Source organism: Poecilia mexicana, unplaced genomic scaffold, assembly GCF_051168715.1.
Source record: "Poecilia mexicana isolate PSO_F unplaced genomic scaffold, ASM5116871v1 scaffold_8, whole genome shotgun sequence".
Taxonomy (NCBI): domain Eukaryota; kingdom Metazoa; phylum Chordata; class Actinopteri; order Cyprinodontiformes; family Poeciliidae; genus Poecilia; species Poecilia mexicana.
Window position 1 is genome coordinate 23,251,797 of NW_028263377.1, and position 18,160 is coordinate 23,269,956.

At 38.7% G+C, this 18,160-nt stretch overlaps 2 pseudogenes across 2 annotated transcripts; one reads left to right on the plus strand and one right to left on the minus strand.

Moving 5' to 3' along the window:
- Positions 1-4,455: 4,455 nt before the first annotated feature.
- On the minus strand, positions 4,456-5,914 carry LOC106931616 (migration and invasion enhancer 1-like; annotated as a pseudogene). Its single transcript, XR_015763913.1, has 4 exons — positions 5,779-5,914; positions 5,470-5,567; positions 5,274-5,350; positions 4,456-5,189 (listed from the first exon to the last, which is right to left on the minus strand). The product of XR_015763913.1 is annotated as a migration and invasion enhancer 1-like (transcript).
- Positions 5,915-9,740: 3,826 nt separating this feature from the next.
- LOC106931619 (GTPase IMAP family member 8-like) lies at positions 9,741-17,060 on the plus strand (annotated as a pseudogene). The gene is made up of 5 exons (XR_015763994.1): positions 9,741-9,765; positions 9,845-10,531; positions 13,207-13,920; positions 14,522-15,169; positions 15,897-17,060. The product of XR_015763994.1 is annotated as a GTPase IMAP family member 8-like (transcript).
- Positions 17,061-18,160: the final 1,100 nt, after the last annotated feature.

Sequence of the window (18,160 nt, forward strand, 5' to 3'; positions counted from 1 at the left end):
CAACTATTTCATGATAAAGCTGCGTCACTGCTGAAGCACAGCTCTGTTTTTATATCTGTATTTACAAACTTTGCAGTTTACTTTGCAGATCCACCTTTTGCTATAATCACATTTGCAAGTCCTTTGGGGTTTCTATGTTTCTTCGAGGTGCACACATTTTTAGATAGAAGGTTTTGCCTAATCCTCTTTACAAAATGACTCAAGCTTATCAGTTTTTATGATAAGCATGTGCCATAAATGCTTATGACACATGTTGCATGTCTTGAAAATCAAGACATGCAACAGATTCTCAAATGGATTAGGTCTTTTTACTACCGGTGCTTACCACATGATATTGATCAAAGCCATTGTGTTGTTGGCTTTGCTGTGTGAATAGGGCCGTTGTCCTTCTTTAAGACAAACCTACAGTATATAATATCATAGTACTATATAATATATATATTATTTCAAGCTGTTAACTTATAATGAAATGCAACAGATACATTTTAAAAGTAACAAAAAAAAAGTTTTTTCTACACGCAGTAGGAAAAACTCTCACATCATGTTAGTAATCATGCAACATTGTATCTGTCAGGGCATCTGAAGCTTCCTGGTGTATGTGCACATTTTTAACCCACTGTTTTGCATGCTGCAAATCTCCATAAGGTTGTAAAGAGGGACAGTCCAGCCATGGAGATTTTATCCTACTGCAAACATTACCCCAAACATGTGTCTGAGAAATAAATTCAAAGTGCCTTAAAGTATCAAATGAAAAACCAGAGTTCCTGACACATTATCCAAATTGATACCAAATCTTTGGCCTCCAGCGAAGCACATTTGTGAAGCTGTACGTTACAAATTACACAATGAGGCGAACTGTTTTGGACTTCCTCATATCATATGACAAAAAGAGAAACTCTAGCAAAACATTTGACAATGAAAAATGCCCTGCATATAACGTTACAGAGATGTACAGAATAAAACTACGACGGCAGAGGAACTACTGTCTTTAGACTAACTCTTTTAAAACTCTTTTAGTTTTATAGCTGAACATACATTTGAAAAATTACAGACTATTTGTGCTTTAGTCTTGTGGTGTGAAAAAGTATTTGCTTTTTTCTTTACAAGTGTCCCCTATTTGTTTTTTGTTTGTTTTGTCAGGCCTAAATGTTTCAACTCACACAAATTTGATTTGAAACATTTAAAAACTGCACAAAATGCAGTTTTAAAATCATTATTTTGTTTATTGAAAGAATAAAATCTATCTGGTCAGTATTTTCTGTTAGATTCTCAGTGAATCTTTTGTATTGCTGTGAATGAATAAAGGCTTAGGACACATGTGGCAAACTCAAGGCCCAGGGGCCAAATCTGGTCCGCTTCAGCTTTTTGTGTGGCCCTCAAGACTCCAGACCCTAAATTACATCAAACAGTCCATCCAGTTTTTTTCTGATTAAACTAAATTCCCATATTTTTTCACGCCAAATGTATAACTGTAAGTTTATTACAAATTTTCTGCAAAAATGGCAAAAACATTGGGTTTAACTGACCACTAACTCCCACCGGTAGATGGCAGTATTTTGTACTTTTACAATAATACTTCCTCAGCCTAATTTAATTTCTAGTTATAAGTTTGTCCGTGATCGATATGATGATTAACAAAGTCACAATTAGCATCATACATAAACGCAAATATCACAAAATTTTGTGAAACTATTTCTAAATTAGCTCTGCAAAATTGGTGATTTTAATTGCAAAAAAAAACAAATCACAAACTCAGTCGCAAAATCCTGAAGGGACTGAACAGTACAAAAAGATGTTTCATTTTTAAAATGCAGACAGGTATATATTAATATTTTAAAACCCATATAATTTTATATTATATGGGTTTTATCAGGGACCGGCCCTTTAAGAACATTCATGATCTTGATTTAACCCAAAATGAAAATGAGTTTGCAAATTAGCATAGGACGTCTCTCCTACTGTCCGCTTGATGCCTGGGTCTCAGAGATGCATATTTTGTAAAATGCACTCAGATAATTGTGGTGGAAAATTACTATGTTAACATCTGCTGATCATGTTATATGAAATGCTTGTGAACTCTCACCAAAAAGAACTATTTGGGTTACATGTACAAGGTTGGAAGTTGTTTCCCACAGCTGCATCAGAGCCAGACTGTCTCACATATGTTTTGAATTCCTTTATCCTTGCTATAAAACCTATGTGTTGCCTCTGCCTGGCAGAGCTTTTCATCCAGATCTGCTTCATTACTGATTGCCCTACGAGCTCTGAGTTGTGCACAATTCATAAATAAACCTGATTGAGTGATTTTACCTGACCAGTGCTTGGTAATAATTTTTACTCTAGTACGCACTCAAAAGTGCATGCAGCCATGGACGATAAAACATCCGGTCAGACAGTGGGACGTAGACCATCACACTACTAGCTCCATGTTTGACAGTTGGCCTCATGTTTCTGTTTTTAAATGTTGTGTTAATCGTGTGGCAGATGTAACAGGATGTGTTTTTGTCTCATCAGTCAGATTCAGTCAGGACACTTTCCTAAAAGTGTTTGGAATGAACTGCCTGTTTTTTGGAAAAACTTCAATGTTGCTTTGTGTTTTTCTTTTTTTGGTCAGCACTGGTTTTGGCGTTAAAATCTGTTTGACAAATTTCACTCTACACTACAAAGTAAATTGTTCCTAAAGATGCTGATGGATTCAAGGTTTTGCCTTCATCATGGCACTGAGTTGTGCAAAAACCATCAATTCCCTAGACATACGTCAAAGGCAAACGTTATCGATTCGGTAAAATTTTAAATCTCAACATTGTCCATGTCTTCAGGATCTTTTCTCAGTAGCAGAGAGCCCAGACCCTTTGTGTGAAGGACAGTTCAGTACAAAAGGCTGTTTTTTATTTTTACCAGGCTATGAACAACCCATTCTGATGTTGAAAAAGGTGGTGGCAGTGTCATGTTTCAGGAACGTTTTCTAAAGCAGGAACCGGATCCCTGGTTACCGTTGATGGGAAAATGGATGGAAATAAAAACTACAAACAGAAGAGTTTACATCCAGAGACATGTGTTAGAAAGACTGATTTCCATGAACTCAATCTGTGAACTCTATCACATTAAATCTCAGTTTATCAACGTTTGTTCGTTCCTGGTGTAAAACTACCACAAGACACAAAACATTGACAAACTACAGACAACTTTCCGGCTCTGCAGTAGTTCTTCTGCCTGCAATTTCAGAAGATGAAAAAAAGGAAGCAATGTAAGGAATCTTAGTTTGAAACGCAGCCAGAAAGCCTCATGTGAATATCAAGATGAACGCTTCAAATAGTTTCATTCGTCAGCATGACTTGTGATTTACCGGTCCTTTCAAAACAGACTAAATTTCACTTCTGGATAGAGGGAAGGCTGCAGTGAAGAACCAAGTCCTCTTTGATTTGGCGCCCCTTAGTGGAAACACAAAGCATAACTACTTCTACTAAAGCCATGAGTTAGCTCTCCATGTGAGGATTAAGAAATACATACATTTCTAAATCTAATCAGATTTTTAATTACGCCACAGCAGAGACTGAGGCTGGGCGGTTAGCAGTCCTGTTGCTGGAGGGAATGCGGTGTGGTCTCCATCTTTTGGGACTGTCTTTAGCTGAAGACCTTCTGGATTGACGTTGATCGAGTAATCTATGAAATTCTGGGCATAACTTTAGTCTTTTCATTTCCTGCTATGTGCCTCTGAATACACATACCTGTTGAAGATATCTATGATTGCAAGTAAGAAGGCGATTGCTGAATGTTGGCTCCAACCTAGACCCCCTACTGTTTCTTGTGACTATTATAAACCTGATCCATAATATGGAAATGTTGACTTTTACATCTCCAGAAGGAGAAAGGAGAGAGACTTTGGGAAAAATGGGATCGTTTTATAGTCAAAGGCATGCAACAGTTCATTCTTATGATTCCACTCTGACTGACAGACGCCTGGGAGTTTTCCTCGTTTTTATTTTTGTGACGACATTCAGTGAAATGTCTGTAAAATTGTAACGGTCATCAGTGTGAATGTCTGTTCCTGTCCTAGCCCTCGTGTTTGATTGTACTTGTATGCATAAAAATGAATACAAATAAAGTAAAAAATAGAAATATATGCACACCAGCATCTGGCTCTTGTCTTTTGAAATGAACAGACTTGTTGAAAAGATTGTAAACGTTTTACAGGTAAAATCACAAGCAGTTTCCAACAGAATATGGAAAGGTGTGTCCAGCGCAGGGGATTTTCAGCAGCCGTCGTCATGTAGTCAGTTTATGCAAAACATAACCTGGTGCAGAGGAACCACCAGAACATTAGCAGCCGAGGGATTAAGACAGGAAGACGCCCAAAGGAGTGGCTCGAGCAACAAACATGTCGAGGTGGGAATGCTAAGAAAAACTGGTTTGGGTGCAGCCAAAACATTGCATTAAAGAAGAGATGACAACTACTGTCTTTAACAAGGATTTGCTTTAATAAGAATCTGCAGTTTGAAGTGGAAAATTAGAAAAGAAATCCCGTTACATTAATAATGACAGTTCTCAGGTACGCAGCTGAATACGTCTCCAGTATTTGTGGATGTGAATATCGATGTTTTGGAACAAATTAAAAACAATCTTGCTTAAAGCTATTCAAGCCACAGAACCACAACTTCCACCCAAAAGCGAAGACTAGCTCTGAGGAAACGACAAGACTAAAATTGCTCAACAAAGTTGTGCAAAGACATCAGTAGTTTCTTTTCCTATTTATTCATTTCACCCATCAAGATCTTTTACGTTCAATATAAATTCCAACCCGCATGCGAAAAAAGGAAACAAAAGATTCAGACACCGAAGGCTTAGAAAAATGCCAGCTACAGAGGCAGACGTGCGCGCGCTCCCTTATTCCCATCTGTGACAACTTCTCCTCATCTCTGTTCCTATGAATGAACCTCCAGGAAGGCATTCGTCATACTGTGACCTTTATGATTTTAAGTTACAGCAATCATTAACAGCCTGAAGAATCAAATAGGAGAAGAGAGAGGAGCCAGCTGACGCAGCGTGTGGTCAGACAGCTTCATCCGGGCCGGACGGAGCTGGGCAGGGAGGCGCCTCCATCATGCTGCTGATGCTACAGATCACTAGTTCTTCTTAGTGATCTTCTGCACAGGTTTTCCATCATAGGCAGCATGAACTGCAGCCAAAATCTACAATAGGGGGAAAAATAAATATATAGCACAAACCAGGCTGCTCTGGATTCAGAGGAAACTGAATGTGTGCAGGATACTCACGTCATCCGCAGATGGGAAGCCACCCGACTCAAGCTTGGAAAAAACCAGCTGCTCGTTTATTTCAACTTCGAAGCTGCCTGTAATTTCAGTAGAAAAAGAGGAAGCACTTTAAAGAATCCTGTGTTGAAAAGCAGCAAGGAAACCACAAGATGAATGCTTGAAATAGTTTGACTCGTCAGCATGACTTGTGTTTTACCTCTCCTTCCCACAAAGCCCGTCACCTCCGCATCGGGAAACTTGCCCTGAATGGATTGGGCGAGCCTCGCATAGCGAGGTCTGTAACCTCATCCACCGCTACAGGGAACAAACAACACATGGATTTCAAGCTAAACGCAAACAGAAGCGGAGCAGAAACTTGCAGTTTTTTTTTTGTTTTTTTTTTTACTAACAAGGCTATCGGCTGGTAAACAACACCAAAAAATTAGACTCACAGCGATAACACAGGATGCAAATGTTGAATAATAGCACAGGAGATATTTAAAAAGCACCAAAAACAGAGAATTACCAGTATTCGATTTTAATTTTCGCCCCCATTTTTGACGTTCCTCACGCTGTGCGTCCTCCACTCAGCACTACAACCTTCTGCAAGACAGGCGCTTGTGTAACGCTGAGTTAGTGGGAGGGGCGGACTTTCTGTAGAGCTACGTATGCGTAAGATACCCGGAAGAGTCGTTTTATTTAAAGAACTATGGATTTATTTTTGTGAGTTAATGTTAATTATTAATAATCCGACAAATCTGAAGCAAACAAAACATCTATTTATCTTCTATTCACAAAAAGTATATTTTGTTCCCGAATAACTCTTGTTTTGTTTTTTTTATTCATAACTACTGCTCGGATAATTAGAAAAAAAGTTGCGTGATCATTTGAAGAAAAAACAAAAAAAGACAACTTATATTTTTGATTAAATTTAAGTATGTTTTAAAATAAAAAATTGCAAAAAGAAAATAGTTTCTGAAAATAGATCTGAAAGAATATTGCTGGTACAAACAGTCTGTTTAGAAATTTAATGCAATTATTTAACAAAAAAAGCTGAATTCCCGCCAAAGCTCATTTGTTTTGTATTTACAAACATTATAGTTTGCTCAACTGTTATTAAGAGCGATGCATAAAGACCAAATAACCACTGGTGCTTGGTGTATTTTATTACTTTGTATTTTTGTGTTTTTATGATGTAAAGCACTTTGAACTACCTTGTTCCTCAAATATGCTGTACAAATAAACTTGATTGATTGATTGATTATGGCTCTGGAGCTTCAGATTGCAGACCCCTGTACTAAATCTTTACAACATTGTGGTGTAACAACCAGTTCCCAGCGTGTTCAGTTTTATGAGACAAAACAAAATAAAGTATGATGTATGAAGTGGAAGAGGCCAATACTTTGTAGATCTGCCTTTTATTATAATCCCTTTTGCACATCCTTTGGGGTTTCTGTGTTTCTATGAGGTTCACACAGAAGGTTTTACCTTTTCCTTTTTGCAAAATGAATAAAGCTTATCAGTCTGGGTGAAAAGCATGTGTGAACATTGATTTTCAAGACATGCAAAAGATTCTCAAATGTATTAGGTCTTTTGACTTCTAGTGCGTAGCTCATGATATTGATCTAAGGCATCCTGTTGTTGGTCTGGCTGTGTGAATAGGGTCATTGTGCTATAGAATGCAAGCAGACTGTATATAGTATGACATTATCTCAAGCTGTTAACAATTTCAAAATGCCCTAGTGTGTTGTGCTCTCTCATGTCAAGTTAGGGAGTATTCTGCACTGTTTTGCATGGTGCAAATGTCTGCAAGGCTGCAGAGAGGGGCAGTTCAGCCAAGGAGTTCTTGTCCTATTGCAAACATAAACAGGGTTTATCTGAGCAATAAATATAAACTGGTTTCCATGAAAGGCCCCATATCATATCATCCAGTCCTTCCTGCAGCACTGACACATTATCCAAGTTGATGCTGGAGCTTTGGCCTTCAGTAAAGCATTTATGAGACAAACTGCACAATGAGGCAAATGTTTTGGACTTCCTCGTATCACATAACAAAAAAGGGTTTTTGTTTTTGTTTTATTTTTTACCTCAGAGAGTCCAAATTTCCATTATTCCTATCTCGATTTGATACAATCGAGCCTCCCTCGCTGAATTCGTACCCTCTTTTCTCAGCCTCTACATCTGTTTATCCGTTGTTAACAAGTCGTAACAAGTTTTTCCAAGAGTTAAGATGCTTGTTATTCCAAAATATGTTTTACCTGGGGCAACAACAGAGACATGTTGCTGTGCAGACATGCACAGCTGCGTGAGATTATCACGGCAGCAAAAAACAAAAATCTTTGCCCTGTTTTTCCCAAACAAGCCGAGTAAGTTGAGTAATGCTGATGATGCAGATAATGTTAGCTAAATGAATACATGCTAATACGTCATGCTACAAACAAGAATAAGGACATTTGTTATCTATATTCAGAGGTCGGTAGTTCTGGTTACATTTACTTGAGCAACTTTTTCAAAAAATAAAACAAAAACGACAAAAAAGTTTTTTCTTCTTCGGATGAACATCCAGGCTATTCCGGTTTAAACTGTTTAACTTCAATGCAGTTTCATTGTTGCATCACTGCCCCCTTCTGGTCAAGAGAGGTATCGGTGTGCTAATTCACTAAAAAATTATTTTGTTTAATTAATATGTGACAAAATCATGTTATCTTTACTAGAATTAATTAATTAAACATAACAAACACATTTGTATGTATTAACTTTAAATTAAATATTAACATAATGTGAACAGTTTCACTTCTTTGAGGGTAGGAGTAGTTTTACCACAGTGTACTTCTGAATTTTACTTGCATAATTGACACTAGATTAATTTTGCATCTGAAGAAATAGACTCCAGAGATTTCTACAATATATGAGCTAATGTTTATAATATGTCAGCTTTTTCTACATCTCACTGTTTTATAAGTTAATAAAACTTATTTTATTTGACAACTGTTTTTGTCTTACAGCTGACAAAACATTTGAAATATTACAAACTATTAGTGCTTAAATCCAGGAGTATGTAAAGGTATTTCCTCCAGCTCTATGACACAAACAAGAAGCTGATTTTTTATTTTTTTTAGAAGAAACGATGTGGATGTTTAGACATGTGATGGTCAGGACTGCAGGTCACAAGGATCCTGCTGTCATGGCGATAATCCAAAGGTAATTTGATTGCAGCAGTAATCACAAAGCATCAGAAATAAGAAAATAACAATCACGCGTATCAGTGTGTGTCACTACGCCTCTTTGTTTAGCGTCGTCGTTTATTGGAAGTGCTAATCTTTCATTAAAATATTGCATGCCATCTCTCTTGATCTTGAAAGTTAGGATTGCATCTGATAGGGAAATTTTTACATCTATTATTTAATTTGAACTCATTGACCTGAATGAAAAACACGTCGAATCCGGTTCCTTGTTTTTGTGTAGATTAACAGTCATGTCATCTTGTGGAGGAAAGCATGCGCTCTTGTGACTGTACGCCTTTTTTGGAGCCAGAGAAAGTTGGTGTTAATATAATATAGCTTTTCTTTACTGAGCTGTTACGTTAAAAGTGAAAATAACTCCAAACGTCAGATTAAATTCCCAGTGGTTTCTTAATCAAAGACTGGTAGAAATACAGAAAATGAAGGATAACTGCAGCTGATAATAATTCCAAAGATATATCCTCCTTTACTGTCACATTTAACATGTAGAAATAAGTTTGTTAATCTCCACTAGCTGAATAAAACAGAAAGCTTCAGTGTGATTTAATATTAGACCCGGTCTTTCTATGCACATATCTGGTTTCAACTGAACTCATCACAATCAGGTAGACAGTCCTGTTCATGGCAACTTTCACGCTCAGATAACAAACAACTAGATCTGTTCCTATACCTTCATTTACTGTGGTTTGGACAAATCCAACATCTTCTGCTCGAGTACAAGCTCCACTGGTCGAACAATTCACTTATAATAATAGGAAAAATATCTTCTGATAGGTGAAAACATCTGCAAACATAACTTTTATCAATACTAAGACATTACTGACTTAAAATAAGCTTTTATATCTTAAAAGTTATGCATAAGTTAGTTCCTTCTTATTTCTAGTGTACTAATATATTTGCACTAGAAACCAGACAAATAAGATTTTGTTTTTGCAGTGCTGAATCCAACAAGAATGGATAAGTAGCACTTAAAACCAACAGAAAAAGTCTTTTACTGTCCAGGAATATTTTAATAAAAACACATTTCTCTCTTCTTGCCTCTTTGAGGTACGTATTTCTCTGTCTACCAGCTGGGAGGTGCAGCTGATTACTCATTACAGATGACCTTCGGACTCATAAAATCTACGAAAACCCAACCTTTTGTTGTCACTCCTTCAGTAGCAGACTTTGCTTTCCAGATGACGAACCTGGAAATACGAATGAAACATAAAAATGTGTGACTGTTTTTAAACGTAACAAGTCTGAGATGGCACAAAGCAAGCTTTCAGAATGTAAGTGTATTTACTCTCTATTTGTTCTCAGTTTTTTGAGGACTTTGCAGTGATTGGTTTTGCTGTTTTGCTTTGCCAGGGGATTCCCTGGGAGCGTCACAGCTACAGATTGTCCTTCTTGGAGGAAGGAACTGTGGGAAGAACTTCCTGGGGAACCTGATCCTGGGGAAAGAGGAGTTTGTAACCAAGGAGAGGACTTCTTCCTCTCGGAGGCTGGGAGCGGCGGCCGGGCTCTGGCTCACGGTGGTGGACACCCCCGGCTGGTGGTGCGACTCCGGCGCTCGGGACACTTCCAGCCTGGTGAAGAGGGAGATCATAACCAGCGTCTCCTTGTGCTCTCCGGGCCCTCACGCCTTTCTGATCACGGTGAAGGCGAGCTCAGTGTTCTCAGAGAGGCGCCGGAGGGCCGTGGAGGAGCACGTGGCCCTGCTGGGTGAGGGGGCGTGGGGTCACTGCATCGTCATCCTCACCTTCGCTTACAGGTTCCAGCACACACACGCAGAGGAGTGTGTGGAAAGAGGCGGGGAGGCCCTGCGCTGGCTGGCTGAGAAGTGCGGCCGGAGGTGTCACAGCGTCGTCCTGAACGATGACGGCGACGTCGCAGAGCTGCTGGTGAAGGTGCAGAAACTGACTGCAGAAAATGGAGGCAGAGTGTTTGAGGTGCAGGAAGAGGTTTTGCAGAAAACTGTGGAGGAGGAGAGAGGAGCAGCGGAGAGGGCCCAGCTGAGGTTTCTAAGAATGAAACGGCAAAGATCGCTCCTGAGGGGTGAGTCAAAGTCCCACAAAGCTTTAAAACACTGAAATTCAGATCCACATTTCTTATAATGTCAAGCAGCTCACTGTAAAACATTTGAGCCGCATTTATCTTCTACTCTGAGTCAAATAAATGTAGCGAGTTTTAGAGTTTGTGTGACTTTGTGAAAGAAGTTCTTAGGTTTGTACTTTAAAAAACAACCGAAAGAAGAAAAAGACAGGAGTGGGAACTATTTCCCAGAATGCTTAGCGGCATGTTTTCGTTTCCTGAGGTGGAAGTGCGTTACGCTGATTTATTTTTATGTTCTGTTCACAATAAATGTTTTAGAGCTGAATTTATTGTGATGTTTAATAAAACTGTCAGATCAGATATTTAAACAAGAATTAAAATTTTTCTGAAGTAATAATTTAAATGATTAAATTTAATTTAAACTTATTAAATAATACATTTATTCTATTACGAATATTATATTAATATCAGATCATATATTGTATATTATTATAATATTAATTTAATTTAAATTTAACTTAAACTATTAAATAATAAATTTACTAGATTTGATAATACTTTTATTTACTATTAAATAAATTAACAATTTATTTAATACTAAATATATTTAATAAATTTATTAAATTAATAATATTATATTAATATTGTATTATTTTTACTCTATTATTGTGAGTAAAAATATCAGACCTGTGGCTCTTTAACTGGGTGAAGGCAGTTTTTTTCTTCCATATTGTGAAATAATTATTTGGTTTAAATTGCAGCTTTAACTTAAAACACAATTCCAAATTAATGAACTTGAAAAACAATGTTTAGACAACTTTTCTCTTATTAAATCAACTTCATGAACTTTAATTCCTGACTTAAAACTAAAACAGTTTTCTTGTCGACTTTAACTGCATTTTCAAGGCAGCAGGTGGACTTTCATGTTCAAGTTAATCCGATTTGAAATGTTTTACAGTGTGCATTTCCTGCCTTGTTCTGTCACAGTTCATCCTCTGCAGCTCCAAAATAAACACAGCAGTGTTTTTTTTTTACTGCTTGATATGAATCTGCTTCTTTTCTTTCTGTTTTCCATTCAGACGTTTCCTCAGCTTATCTTCACTGCAGCAGCACATGAAACCTATTTAAAGATGGAAAACAAAACTTCCTCATGCACGAACAGGGAAAAAAGCAGCTTTTATCCTCAAACCTGAGGGAAACAGAGAAATGTGTTTATTATGTAAATGTTTTATCTGAGAAATCTGGGAGTGCAGAAGAGGACATGTTGTAAATATGCTGAACAAAACCCCACACCACAACTCTATTACTGCAAACCCCGAGTTCTTCAGAAGTTGTTTCTTTTTATATGCTCAGAAGAATATATGAGTTTATTCGTAGCCTGCAGGTTGGGAACCAAGATCAGAAAGTCGATAGGAGCCAGTGTTAGGGTTACATTTACCTGATAAATGACTTTTAGAGACAAAACCATGATTGCTCTCTTATCTTTTTTTACATTAAATTTATATTGTGAAGATCTTTAAAGTTTAACTGTTTATTCTGTACGTTTTATCACTGTGTAATCTTTAAGAAAACACTGAGAGAAGGAGGACATGGTTGTCCTAATGTTACACTGTGACGGTGGGAAGAGCTTTACTGATGTCATCAGGAAGTTTGAAGGTTAGAGTTTATGTTTTAAAACCTAATGGACACAAAATACGTCCAGAACAGTGAACCACATCATCCAAGGTGTGGAAAAATATTTATTAACATTTTTGTAAAACAGAGGAATATCTTTTTTTAATGTAGTTTCAATCAGAAATGGTTTTACTCAGCCCCTAGTGGCTGTCGGTGGTAACGCACCTGAGGCCGATTTTAATGACCAACAATTTATGGATTTATCTGATGTGTATTTACAGCCTAAAACTGTAAATACATGTGAAATGATAAGTTTGTCTAATTAAAGACACTGCTACATTTTCACAACTGAAATTGAAGCATAAATGTCCTCTACTGAACATTTATTAACTATAGTTTAGCTTTGCAGAGTATAACAGTTTTTGCACATTCATCAAATATTCAAAATAAACAGCCATTTATGGTCAAGTTGCTTTGAAAAATGCAAATATTTTAAAATGACTAACTATTCCTGTAACCCTGACTTAAAGGGGACAAATAAAGCAAAATTTTGTTTATGTTTTTCTACTTCCATCTGGGTCTCAACTGCCTATAAAATCAGAGTGTTAAAAATAAAACACCCTACCAGTTTTTGGTGTCTGAAAAACTAGCCGTTTCAAAATCCTCCAAACTGTTGAGTCACAATCCACAGACACTGCCCCGTTACCTAGCAACCCAGCATGTTGGGTCGTCTGGTTTTACCGGTGTACGCACCGCATAATGGCTGCTGGAAAAGACAAGCGTTTTGTTGATGTACAATCCAGAAACAACTTGTTGCATTCTTGTTGGTTGTGCAGGAGGCTCTACTTCTGCTTTTCAAAGATGTATGGTCTTTAATTGCACATTTGCAGCCATTTTCACGTGCGAGTTTGAACTTTGAGTGGCCAGCAGCAGCTTATGTGGATTTAAAGTGACAGAGACCCTAAAACAGACAGAACCTAATGTTTAGTAGGGCCCACAGAGCTATCCCAACCTTTAAGGCAAAGAAGTCTAAAGTCATCCCTCTGCTCTCTTTGTGCTTGTAGAGAAGTTAAGGCCGGTCACTACCATCCGCCTTGTGCTGCTCGGAGCGAAGGGTTCAGGAAAGACTTCAGCTCTGAACACCATCCTGGGCAGAGAAAGCAGCAGAAGACTCAGCAGAACTGCTCAGTGTTGGGTTGGAGACGCTGTGGTGTTTGGCAGACAGGTGACCGCCGTGGACACACCGGGCTGGTGGATGAACTACTTCTGCAACGAGACTTCCCTCTTCGACCGGAGGGAGATGGTGCTCAGCTTGTCCCTGTGTCCTCCGGGGCCTCACGTCTTTCTGCTGGTGATCCGAGTGGACCGAGCCTTCACGGAGACCCACAGGAGAGCGGCGCAAGAACACCTGGAGCTCATCAGCGAGTGGGTCTGGGCCCGCACCATCCTGCTGTTCACCTTCGGGGACTGGCTGGGCGACACCACCACCGAGAAGTTCATCGAGAGCGAGGGGGAGCCTCTGCGGTGGCTCGTGGAGAAATGCTCCAACCGGTACCACGTCCTGAACAACAAAACCAAAGGAGACGGGTTTCAAGTGAGAGAACTGATCGGGAAGATTGAGGAAGCGATGACGTGTGGCTGCGACGGAAGCTGGCATTACGAAATAGAGAGGAGAGAGTTGGAAGAAATGAAGAGGTGGATGAAGGAAGAGGCAGAGAGAGCCGACGACCGGCGGAGGAGGAAGGAGAAACAGAGGCTGGTGGCAAAGTCTGAGCTGGGTGAGTTAGAGAAGATTCAAATAAAATAATTCAGACGTTTTTACTCTAAACTCAAAATTCTGACTTTAATCACACAATTATTTTCAGATTGTTTTTTCCTTTGACAATAATCCCAGAATTCTGACTGGAACAAACTTCCAGAAAACTGAAAAACAGCCGAAACATAGAGTTCCTTTAAATCAAGACTGAAAGAGCTGCCTTGGAAAAAAATAACGTAAAAAAGTCAAAATTTTGAGAATAAAGTCAAAATTCTGATATTGAAATAAGAATTTTGAGAGAAAAGGGAGAATTTTGTGAAAAAAGTCGGATTTTTAGATTAAAGTAAAAATTTTGAGATTAAAATCAGAATTCTGAGAAAAAAAGTTAGAATTGTAAGATTAAAATGAGAATTTTAATAAAGTAAAATTCTGGGAAAAAAGCAAATTTTTTTAGATTAAATTTAGAAATTTGAGCAAAAAAGTCAAATTTTTGATATTGAAGCCAAAGTTCTGAAAACCAGTCAGAATTTTGAGATGAAAGTCAGAGTTTTGGGTACATCTGGTAAATATTTAGTGCTTCATTGTTGAAATGCTTTGATTTAATACAAAACTTTAACTGACAGAGAATCTGGCCCCTCTGCGAGAGCTGAGGCTGATCCTAGTTGGTGGCAGGAAAGGAGGGAAGAGCTCCTGTGGAAACACGATCCTCAACAGACACGACTTTCCCACCAACAGCCAAACCGCCTCCTGCTGTGAAAACCAGTGCAGAATCGAAGGAAAGACCGTCTCTGTGCTGGACACTCCGGGATGCTTCCCCGTAGCCCCAGAGGTCCTGAGCACTCCTTCGGCCTTCCTGTTGGTCGTCAACGTGAGCTCCTCGTTCACGGCTCTCCACCGGGAAGCCATTGAGGAGCAGCTGGATGCCGGAGAGCTGTGGAGCAGAACCGTGGTGCTGTTCAGCCACGGCGACTGGCTGGGAGACACGAGCCTGGAGCGACGCATCGAGAGCGAAGGAGAGCCGCTGAGGAGGCTGGTGGAGCGCTGCGGGAACTGGTACCACGTCCTGGACAACAAGAACCAGGGCGACGCGGCGCAGGTCCGGGAGCTCATCCGGCTGGTGGAGGAGATGCTGGCCACAGAGAGGCGGGTTTGTAAAGACGACCAGCTGTGGAGACGGGTCGGTTCTGAAGAGGAGCAGCAGAATAATGCGATGCTGCGCAGGAGGAATCTGAGGAAACAGATGAGCAGAAGAAACCGACTGTCTCTAGACTGTGAGTCAAACTTTATACACACAGAAAAACAATATATTCAATTATCTGGGTTTCCAGCAGGGAGACAGAATCATGTAGGCAGGACTGTCTGTAAAGATGCTTTAGATATTTTGTCTGGAAAAGACTTATGATTTAAAAAAAAAAGAAAAAGAGGAACATATTTTAGCTATCAAAGATATGAGGTAATTAAAACAGAGTTTACTGAAAGCCGTACAATCAGCTGTGAGACGTGTAGAAAATAAAACTTTACTTAATCTGAACTGAATTGAGGATTTCTATAGAACAACATTGTTGCTCATCTCCTACTAGGAAAATGTAACTTTTACAGATTTCAGGTTTTGAATCTTTTCCAAAAACAGAATCTCTTTTTATAACACCTCGAGGAAATAAAATTAATTCATATTTTGGAGATTCAGGGACAAAGACTTTGCAGAATAACAGGCTGTTGATGTAACAGGTTCAGTGAGGACATTCTGAAAAAAAACAGTGGACAAATAAGTGGACAAAGTTTTCTATTAATTCAAATAAAAAAATAATTTAATGATCCAGAAGGAAATTAAATGTTACTGTAATGTTTGTTGAACCATCCAGTGACGCAGATGATTTACACAGAAAGAAAACATGCAGTAAATTTAAACCAAATCAACATGTAACAGATCCTAAGCAGATTCATTTCTCATTTTGCACTCCTGAAATCACGTCACATTTTATGATCTTTATTTTCCAGTGGCTGAATCTGGATCTTCCTCGTCTCATCCAGAGGAGTTAAACCCAACGCAGGTTGTGGCTTTCCCAGCCAGAAGAGCGAGAAGTCAGTCTGGGTTTGTGTTTCCGCAGCGCAGCAGCTTGGTGTTCCTGTCTGTGCTCAAGCGGAGCTGGTCGACGATAGAGTTACCGCTCAGGTTCCCTTCTCCTCACAGCCTCACGCTCTCACCACGGCAGCAGACGATGCTTCTGGTTTCATACCAGGGTCCGCCCAGCTTTCCCTCAGAGGAAAACCTCGTTAGCGTCCGTTCTCTCTGCCATCCGGCGCTGAGAGAGCGCGCTCTCTGCAGGATGTGCGAGTCCGGCGGCCTGCAGGCTCTGATCGACCAGTGGGGCCACAGCAGCCTGGAGGAGCTGGAGTCCTTCATCGACTCGTACTTTGAGATGGTGTGGGAGCGAACCGTGGGCTCGTTTCAGGCCTCCGAGCCTCCGGAGGACGCCGTGGAGGACGCGGCCGTCAGGGATGCTGGAGGAGAGGAGCTGCTGTTATCCATCGACAGGAAGCTGACGAGGCTGGAGCTGCTGGAGGAGATCCGCAGGGATCTGGCAGAAGTGAAGAGGAACCTGGAGCGCAACACATGAGCTCAGAGACCAAAGTGCAACGGAAAATTAATCACAAACTTATAATTCACTCCATGGAAATATACCACATCCATATACAGCTCTGGAAAAAAGAGACCACTAAAAATGATCAGTTTCTCTGATTTTACTCGTTATATGTGTGTTTTAGTAAAATTAACTTGTTCTTTTATTCTATGAACTAGAAAAAGATTTAGCATTTATTTGCAGAAAATGAGAAATGATCAAAATAACACAAGAAAAATGCTTTCAAACATCAAATAACGCAAAGAAAACAAGTTTATATTCATTTAGAAACAACAAAACTAATGTTTTAACTCAGGAAGAGTTCAGAATCAATATCTGGTGGAAAAACCAGGAGCTTTTCAGTGCAGTTGGATCTTCAGCTGTTCCAGAACTGTCTTTTAAAATGTGTCGTTTGTCCACAAGATGGCGCTGTTGTCCAGCAGTACTTTTTATACAGAATGGGGGCAAAATCAGCGGTGGAGAAAGTATTGAGCTCTGTGCTTCAGTAAAAGTACAAATAAACAAACATATTCACATTTTACTTGAGCAAAGGTACTTTATTTTAAAAATACTGCAGATTAGTTCATTTGAGTCAGTTATAGTTTGTATATTTTGAACAGATTAAATGACTGAAAGCTCTACAGGAAATTCAATGCATTTCATCTGTGAATTAATTAAATATTATGCTTGTGATATTAAGACATCGTAGAAGAGGTGGGATGTGTCAGACATTGTAAGGGTGGAGAAAAATTTTACTCTTGAAACTTTGTTTTAGTGGCAATTTGTTCACCTAAGAGTTAAATTCCCTTAAAATAATTACAAACAAAAAACTTAACATATAAAAGTGTTTGAAGCTGTGATAATGCACAGTGCAATTCATATTTTCTTTTTCTAGCAGAGATGGAAGCTTGTTGAGTACATGTGTCAAACATGAGGCTCGGGGGCCAAATCCGGCCCGCCGCAGCTTTTTATGTGGCTCTGGAGATTCTAGACTAAATGCATTTTGGTCCATTCTGTGCTTAAATATGTTATCAATCAAATCAATGCCATTTTTATCTGTTTACTGCTAAATTATATCAGTCAGTCCCTCCAGTGTCTTGAGAATTATTGTGGAAATTCACACAATATCAACAAATCCCTGCACTTTTTTGTGCTAGTAAATAATTGGAGTTTATTGCAGATTTTTCTTTAAAATGATCAAAAACGTTCATATTTGTAAGGTAATTTTATTTACATAGCACATTTTCAGAAACAAGGCAATTCAAAGTGCTTTACATGAGTTAAAAGGAAATAAAATAATAAACCAAAGGAAAGAAAAAAACAGTAAAGAAAACAGTAACACTTTATTTGAAGGGGGTTGAATAAGACTGACATGACTGTTGTCATAAAGTGTCATTCGGTAAATTATGACACTTTTAATACAAAGTTGACATTATTCAAAATGTCTTTGTTATGACAACTTGACATTAACCAAGAAATCATTACTGATATAAATTTGTTATAAAAGTATTACTGATTGCACTTTAAAAATTAGGTAACTTTATGTTATTAAAGGTAAAGTTTAAACAGTAATGATTTCTTGGTTAATGTCAAGTTGTCATAACAAAGACATTTTGAATAATGTCAACTTTGTATTAAAAG